Source organism: Grammomys surdaster, unplaced genomic scaffold (genome assembly GCF_004785775.1).
Source record: "Grammomys surdaster isolate TR1022 unplaced genomic scaffold, NIH_TR_1.0 142, whole genome shotgun sequence".
In the NCBI taxonomy this organism is placed as follows: domain Eukaryota; kingdom Metazoa; phylum Chordata; class Mammalia; order Rodentia; family Muridae; genus Grammomys; species Grammomys surdaster.
In genome coordinates, this window is record NW_021604600.1 from 354,917 (window position 1) to 364,211 (window position 9,295).

A 9,295-nucleotide genomic window follows, 5' to 3' on the forward strand; every position below is an offset into this window, starting at 1 on the left:
ACAGTGGAGTGACTGAAATTATATCAAGGATTGCTGTGTATCACTTCATTTACTGCAGGGGGAAGTCAAAATGTTCATTGGCCTGAAAGCAAATAACTTAAGTCATTTAAAGTCAGTCTTGTTAGACCATAAAGCCACTGGCAATATTTCATATAAAAGACTCTTTAGAAAAATAAATTATATTTATTGAATTGAACTTCAAATAATAATCCTGCCACCTACTCTTTTTTTCTTGACTTTCTACGGCCTATGAATTTTGATGAATTATGAAAAGTTCTATGGCAACATAATCACTTAAATACAAAGCTATCCAGGTAATAACACAAGCACCTTTATGCCAAAGAAAAACTCATTTGCCGTATAGCCTGATCGCTATTTATTCTCTTGCTGTTCTGATTACTAGTCTCCAAACTAATGTTCAGAATAGCAGATTTTTCTCCTCCTCCTCCTCCTCCTCCTCCTCCTCCTCCTCCTCCTCCTCCTCCTCCACCTCCTCCTCCTCCTCTTCCCTTCTCCCTGCCTCCAACTTGCCATCTCCATTTTTCTTCTTCTAGGCTCTGTCTTTCTTGAAAGCTTCCATTCTGGTCCACAAGGATGCCTCTTGGGACAAAACTAGTCATATTCTACTAGCTTTTAAGCTCTGAGTCTTGTCCTGAAAAGTCCACAAAGGCCAGGTATGGAGATACATATCTGTTACTTGAGAAACTGAAGCAGGAGGATTTCAAGTCTTAAGATCAACAACCTAAGGGACTGGGAAAATACTTCCGCCCAGAAATTTCTTGCCACGAAAAAAGGAAGAGCTGGGTTTGAGGCCCCATTCTGCCTACAAAAAAAGTGGGCCACAGTACTGCTCACCTGCTATCCCAGTGCTGGGAAGGCAGAGACAGAAGGACTCCTGATGCATGCAGGCAGCCAGCATTGCCTGACTTGTGAGTTTCAGGTTTAGCAAGAAACTCTGGCTCAAAAAATAAGGTGGAAAGCAATTGAAGAAGACAAATAGTCAACTTATGGACTTTACACTCGGGTTCACACATGTGGTGTATTGCCCCAAACGTACAATACACACAGACACAGACACACACACACACACACACACACACACACACACACACACTAGTCTAAGCAACATGGGGAGACTGTCTCAGAAACTTTCAAACAATTTTTGACACATTATGTTGACACATCTTTCTGGGGACAGCATATTTTGATGCATATATACAATATATAATGATAGAATCATGATAATTAGCTTATCCATCATCTCAGATGCCTATTAATTCTTTCTGTTGGTAACATTTAAAATTCTCTAACTTAGCTGTTTTGAAACAGACAACAAATTAGTGTTAATTAGAGTTATCTTACTGTGTGTGAGCACTAACATGTCACTCCTATCTCATGGTATTTATGAACCCATTTATTTAGACAACCTATCTCTAGTAACTGTAGTGACAATTTCAAAATTTAGTTTCTTAAAAAAAAATATTACGGGATTATGTTTTCATTTTAATCCTAGGTGTGGAGTACTGAGCTGCTTCAGATTGCCACAGCAGCTGACTCTTATTTACCTTGTGCTCTAGCAGGGGTGTGATTTTGCTAGTAGCAAGTAAGTTTCTGTGATTGTATGACATTTGGAATTGTGGGGACTTTTCAGAGGATATATAAGTGCTAGGCCCCTAGGGGTGGGTTGTTAATTATTGGTGGGTTGCTGTTGGTCATGAATTGTTAAGTAGTCACGTGCAAAGAAGAAAGAAGAAGAAATCAGATATCCTGACAGCAAAGATCAAACTTGTCCCAAGGAAGTTGATGCCCTGTAACCAGCAGGAAGGAGTCTAATGATAGCATTGCCCCTTTTCCCTTCTATCCTTTTTTTCTCTCCTATCCAGTATTAGGGGTTGAAAGGATGGAAGAAAGAGGCTGGAGAAAGTTAGGAGAAAGAAGAACCCACAAAGTAGCCAGTGTCCAGCTACAAGTAACCACTATTATTCTCTGCTTCTATGAAATATTATTTTGAGTGGCACATATCAATCAGAGCATACACTATGTGTTTGTCCATACCAGTTTTCTATAATATCACATTCTTCAAGCTGGTCTGCACTATGGTGCCACTTGTATTGGTTAATTTTTCTTGTTACTAATTTAAGAGAGAAAATTTTATCTTGACCCGTGGTTTCAGGGGTTTACAATCTATCATGGTGAGAAAGGTAAAACAGAACAACTGTAGTGCCCAAAATTAACCTCTAAGTGCCACCTACCCAGGAACCAGGTAACTTCCTGGAATGCTGGGAATTGTAGTTCTTGGGAAATAACAAAGCCCTATGACAAAGTATGGTGGCCTACAAATTTGTCCTTATAAGTCCCTGCAGCACATGGCTCAAGGCCATTCCAGCTGAGAAATTCCAGGGAATGGTCTTGACCAAAGTCCATCTCTTGATCAGTATTTAATATTTAATAAATCTTGCTGCAAATTTGGTTCAAAATTGTCGAATTGGTTTTTCTGGGAAATCTTGTGATTAACACAACTTGTGGGGGAGAAGTTAACAGCAATGGCAGTTCACACTGGGCCTGGGCCTAGAAACAGAGAACTCAGAGTTGGAACACAAGAGTAAAACATTATTTAAAGGGTCATCCCTGGTGAACTACTTCTACCAGACAGGTAAAACTTCCTAAAGCCTTCATGGTCTTCAAAGTGGGCATCACAAACTAGAAAGCAAACATTTAAAACATGATCCCTGGGGATCAGAGAGATGCCTTACTGGATCTGGCTCCCAGTACCCACATGGTGACTCTGGTGACTCATAACTATCTGGAACTTCAGTTCTAGGAGTTCCGATGCCCTTGTCTGTCCTTTACAGGCACTGGACATGTACATGGTACCCAGGCATATGTGTATACACAGGCAAAACACCTATACTCATAAAATAAAACATGAGCCTATTGGAGGGGACTTAAAATTCAAACCAGAGTACTACAAATTGTAGGATTTCCATATCTTCATCTTTGGTGGTTGATCTATAAGCTGCACTGGTTCACACCTGGGCCTCCTTCATACAGAAAAAACACAGAAACATAATTTGAAGAACTGTAAGAACAAACTATAAAAGAATCACATGTTTAAATTTTGTTCTCCTAATCCCCATTTGTCTAATTTGAGCCCCTTGGTGGTCCAGCTCTTAACATTGCTTCCTCTAGATAGCAGTCTCTGAGTCTCTCCAGGGTGTGTTTGGGTCTGTTTTATCCCCACAGACTCATGTAGTGAGTTGAAATGTTAGACAACCTAGCATCTTTTGATCTCCTTGTGTTTGGAAATCCCTGTCATTGGTTCATTTGTTCAATGATACGTACTGCGAGCCTGCTTTGTTTCAGATGTAACAATGAACAAACCCCATGAATTCTCTCTACAGTTTGTATTTGAAAGGAGGCAGTCAAGCACTTGAATATATAGACATACATCATGGAAAAAGTAGCTCCTGGAGAATAGAAGTTGCTTTTAGAGTTTTGTTTGACAGTTTCATACATGCATACACTATATCTTTTCTACCCATTCTCACATCCCCCTCCCACTTCTCCGAAACACCAGTGTGTCATTCTTGCTTTCATATCATTTCCCCGCTCCTTGTTTTGAGATCTAGTGAGTCCAACTGATGCTACCTTCTAAAATATTAATTGATCTGGAGGCTTGCTCTTGGGCAAGCAACCACAGCTGCAAAGAGTCCATGAGAGCAGTGGCCAAGTCATGTCCAGAAGACAGCACTTAGTGACCCTCCTCCCCATCCTCTAGCTCTTACATCTTTTCTGCTGTTCTTCTCCAGTGTTCCCAAGGCTCAGGGTCCCATTTAGGGCTGAGCATTCAGCAGTCACCCATTCTCAGCTACTTGACCAGGTGTGAACCTTGGCATTGACTGCTGCTCACTTGAGGGGAAGCTTCTCTCCTTAAGGTTCAGCACCTATCTACGGGTATAAATATAAATATTTAGAAGACAGCTTGGCAGTACACCAATTTAACAAAACAACAGTAGTAGACTGTCTATGACCTATGATTGTGTCTATGACCTAGTAGTCTAGTGTCTGTGATCTCCTGAGCATCAGACCAGGTTTACAGTGTCAAGCATGAGTTCTCTCTCGGGGACTCAAATCTAATCAGTTATCCACATAATCTACATTCCACTGTTGCACCAGTGGGCACATTTTTCTGTCAGCTCAGTATTATAGCTTTGAATGTTTGGCTGCTGGGTAAAACCATAACCTGGACAGCACCTTCCACCTCTGAAAGCTAGTCAGTGGGGAGGAAGTTCTTCAGGTCAGTTGCAGCCTGATTTCTCTGTATCCCACAACCAACCTGCATTGTGTCTTCAGCACCATCTAGTCATGGTGGGCAACCAAGAGTTATGGCAAGAGTCCATCTTGTCTTGGAAGTCTCTGGGAACAGGCACAGGGAGGTATCCCATGCCTCGCACTGAGATTTTTGTTTAATAGCCTATGTCTTTTAGAGGAAGCGTTGTCCACCATTGTCAAACTTCTTTTTAAAGTATGTTTCCAATTAGCTTACTACATATTCATCTTCATAAGGTTTCTCCATATATCCTTGTGTTAGTTCACCTACCCCACTTCCTCCTCTTCCTGACCCTTTGCCCCCATCCCCACTTACAGTGTTAACCTGTAGTACTCCTCTTCTCTCTACTTTCAAATCACATGTCCCATTCTTCTCCTATCCCTTGGGATGTCTTACCTGCTCCTGTAGACATTTCAAAGCAAGCATGCAAACCTCAAAGTTCAACACTAGCATCTCCATGTGAAAGAAGGCATAAAATGCTTGCCTTTCTGGGCCTGGATCACCTCATTTAGTGCAATATTTTCAGTTAGACTCAGTCCTTGCAGATGTCCCAATTACATTTTTCTTTCTAGCTCGATCAAATGCCACTGTGTACACCTGTCACATTTTCAGGATAGCAATCAGCTGACGGACACCTAAGCTGACTCCATTTTCTATGACTAGAGCAGCAGTGGACATGAATGTGCAAGCATCTCTGTGGTAGGATTTGGGGTCCTTTGGGTATGTGCCCTGGAGGGGTATAACTGCATCATTTGGTAGGTCTATTTTTAGCTTTGTGAGAAACCTCTATGCTGATTTCCATATTGGTTGGAACAATTTATAATCCCACCAACAATGGGTAAGCAGTCTCCTTCCTCAGATCCTTGCCAGCATTTGTAATGTTCTTTTTCTTTATGATAGTCATTCCGACTGGGCAGAGATGGAATCTCAAAGCAGTCTTAATACACCTTTCCCTGATGGCTAATGATGTTGAATATTTAAACATAGATATTACTCAGTTGTATTTCTTCGTTTGAGAAATCACCTGTCAGTTCTATGGCCCATTTTGTGATTTGGTTGTTTCTTTCCTATCTTTTCTTTTTTAAAAAACAGAATTAAGCTTTAATCTTCCAGGACTGTGGAAAGATATACAAACTGGCTGGAGTTTGATATTAAGATGTAGTAATGTCATTCCAAGAGTCACAAGTACAAGATTTTGAATTTGTTTTTTTTTTATTTTGAATTTTCTGTTTTTCATACAATATATTCTGAACTCCTCTGAATGCCTCTGAAATCTTCCCTCATCTCCCTTCCCATCAGCATCCAAACCCTTTCTGTATCTCTGTAGGAAACAAAGAAACAAAGGAATATAAAGAATAATTATTTAAATAAGATAAAACAAAACATACAAGTTGGAATAAGAAAAAAATCAAAACATAAAAGAAAAAAGAGCCAAATAAAAAATAAAAAACACATATAGGCACAGAGACACACATATTTACACATACAGGAATTCATAAAACCACAAGACTAGAAGCCATGCTATATACACAAAAGACCTGTAAGGTTAAAATAAATGCCCCAACAAAACATTATGAGAAAAAGAACCCCCAAATATACCATGGAGTTTGTTTTGTGTTGGCTATTTAGTAGCTTGAGCATGGAGCCTGCCCTTGGGAGTGGTTTGTATCCCTAGTAAGACTCCATACAGCAAAACTAACTTTTTATTTTTGAGTAGTTATAATTTAAAGATAGCTTCTGGGTTAGGGGTGGGAGGTTTGTATCCACTCTCTCTTAGTGTTGGGACTCCATCTGGTACAGACCTGTGCAGGCCCTGTGCATGTTGCCTCAGTCTTTTTGAGTTCATATATGCATTGTTCCTGCTGTGTTTAGAAGGCCCTGTTTCCTTGGTGTCCTCCACTGCTCTGGGCTTACACTCTTTCTGCCTTCTCTTCTGCAGAGCTCCCTGAGCCCTGATGGATGAGTTGAATGGAGACATCTATTTAGGTCTCTCACTCTCTGAACATTACCTGTCTGTGGGTCTCTGTATTTGTTCCTTTCTGCTGCAGGAGGAGGTTTCTCTAATGATGGATGAGCAGGGAACTGATCTATAAATATAGCAGAATATCATCAGGAGTCACTTTATCACTGTGTTCCTTTAGCAGAACAGTAGTATTTGGTTTCCCCCTAGGTCCCTGGCCTATGTAGTTTGAGTTCTCGGCCACCTGAGAGGTATCAGGGATGGGTTCCATCTATGGAATGGGCCTTAGATCCAATCAGATATTGGGTAGTTGTTCTCACAAGTTTTTGCCAGTATTGCACACATGCATCTTGCAGGCAGGTTGTCATTGTAAACTGATGGGTTTGTAGCTGGGTCGGTATTTACCTTTGTCCTTTGGTAGAAATCAAAGTACCTTCCAGTACTGTGAACACTGGTCAATAAAGGCTCAAGACAGGCACCAGTTTGACATATCCACGTTCAATGAGTTATGTAGTGGTTGTCTTTAGCAACAGAGCTTTGCTGTCAGTTTGTGAAGAGGAATCAATAGCCTTGGCAATAGCCTGGTTTGTTTGGAGTTTCTATAGGGACCCTTTGGGATCAACAATTTGACTAGATGTAACCTATTTCTGATCCTGGAGTTTCACTTGGTGATGAGAGATGTCCAGTTGAGACTCTGTATTCCCATTATCTGGGGGATTTACTTTTATTGCCTTCATATACATGTATATCACTTAGGAAGCTTCTTCTGGATTAGGTATACATACAGTCCTTCAAATGGCCCTCAATCATAACTGTCCCTCCCCGCATTCCCTCCTTCATTCCCTTTTCCCTGCCCCTCTCCCATTTGTTTGTTCCATTCCAGCTCCTTCCCCATCCTTTATCCATGCATAACTCTGTTCTATTTCCCCTTCCTAGGGAGATTCATCCCTGCCGCCCAGTCCTTTATTTTATATTTAACCTCTGTGGTTATATAGATTATATCTTCCTTATCGAAGACTTAATAGCTAACATTAACATATAAGTGAATGCCTGCCATAATTGTATTTCTGGGTCTTTGTTACCTTATTCAGGTGATTTTTTTTCCTAGCTTCAACCATTTACCTGTGGATTTCTTTTTTCTTTCTTTCTTTCTTTCTTTCTTTCTTTCTTTCTCTCTCCCTCCCTCCCTCCCTCCCTTCCTTCTTTCCTTCCCTCCTTCCTTCCTTCCTTCCTTCCTTCCATTCTTTCTTTCTTTTCAGTTCCAAAGTCTTTATTGTCTATTGTTTTAGGAAAGATGATCCATTCACTCAGTTAAATAAAGAGCTGTGTCCAGGAACCCATCAGTAATGCTGGAAAGGACCCTGGTTTTCCACTTTGATTCATAGACCCAGCCATGGGCACAGAACTTGTAGTTGATCAGTTTGTTAGGCTTAAAGCATAGACTGACCCCTTCTCAGTACTTTCCACTGAATCGCTGCCATGAATATTGTTCCTGTTATCTTGAATGCAGAAATCCCCTCAGATGATGCCTGGCTTGGAATCAGCTGGACTGGTCTCTCCCAACACAATCCAACCTGTCTTCACCACATTGAGTCTCTCCCAGACTATGGCCATCACAGGAGCTGAGTTCATGTACTTCACCAGCCCTGGGATAAAAAGGACAGTCTTTCATATCAACGTAGTGATACTTTAGGTGTTCTTCAGATGCTGGAAGGAACTTCATGGCTACCAGGAGGATCCCCTCCTACTCAAGGTGCTTGATGATATAACCCACCAGGCTGCACTGCACACAATCTGGCTTTATGGCAGTGAAGGTATCCTCAAGGTTGGTCATGGTCCGAAAGCCATTGGGTCAGCAAGTGTCTGCAATAGGCATAAGCAATGGGAAACTTACCTATAAATTCCATGATTTCATTTTTAAATGATTGAGTAGTATTTCCTTATGTAATGTACCACATTTTTTAAATCCACACATCTATTGATGGAAATCTAAGCCCTTTCTAATCTCCAGCTCTTATGAATAGAGCAGTAATGAACTTGACTGAGAAAATGTCTCTGTGGTGAGATGAAGCATCCTTTGGGTATATATCCAAGAGTGGTACAGATGGATCTTGAGGTAGATCTATTCTCAGCTTCCTGAGGAATAATTGCACTGATTTCCATAATGGCTGTACAAATTCTTACTTCCAGCCGCAATGGATGAGTGTTCCCCTTACAAAACATCCTTGCCAGTATGAGTGGTCACTTGTTTTATTAATCTTGGCCATTCTGACAGGTGGAAGATGAAATCTCAAAGTAGTTTTGATTTGCATTTCCCTGATCACTAAGGATCTTGAACATTTCTTTAGGTGTATCTTAGCCATTTGAGTTTCCTTTTTTGAGAATTGCCTGTTTAGATCTGTAACCACTCCCCCTTCCTTTTACAGTAGGTTAATCTATTTTCCAGGTATCTAATATTTTCAGATTTTTATATATTTTGGATATTAGTCCTCTAAAAGATGTGTAATTGGTTAAAAAAATTTTTTCTGTTCTGTAGGCTACCACTTTGCCCAAATGACAGTGTCCTATGGCATGCATAAACGTCTCAGTCTCATGGGATTCCATTGATTAATTGTTGATCTTAGTGACTGTGCTAATGGTGTTCTGTTCAGAAGTCTTTTCCAATGGCAATGAGTTCAAGGCTATTTCCCACTTTCTCTTCTGTCAGGTTCAGTGTATTTGCTTTTCTGTTGAGGTCTTCAATCCATTTGGAGTTGTGTCTTTTCCATGGTGGTGTGGATTTATTTTGATTCTTCTACATGTAGCCATCCAGTTTAACCAGCACCATTTGTTGAAGATGCTATCTTTTATTTTCCATTTTGTATTTCTGTCTCCTTTATCAAAAATCAGGCATCCATGGGTATGTGAATTTATGTCTGGGTTTCAATTCCGTTTAATTGGTAAACATGTCTGTTTTGCAACAACACCATGCTGGTTTTGTTACTGTTGCTCTGTAGTACTTTTGT

General features: G+C 40.5%; 1 pseudogene; it reads right to left on the reverse strand.

Moving 5' to 3' along the window:
- Window positions 1-7,593: 7,593 nt before the first annotated feature.
- LOC114618454 lies at window positions 7,594-8,124 on the reverse strand (annotated as a pseudogene).
- Between the last annotated feature and the right edge of the window lie 1,171 nt (window positions 8,125-9,295).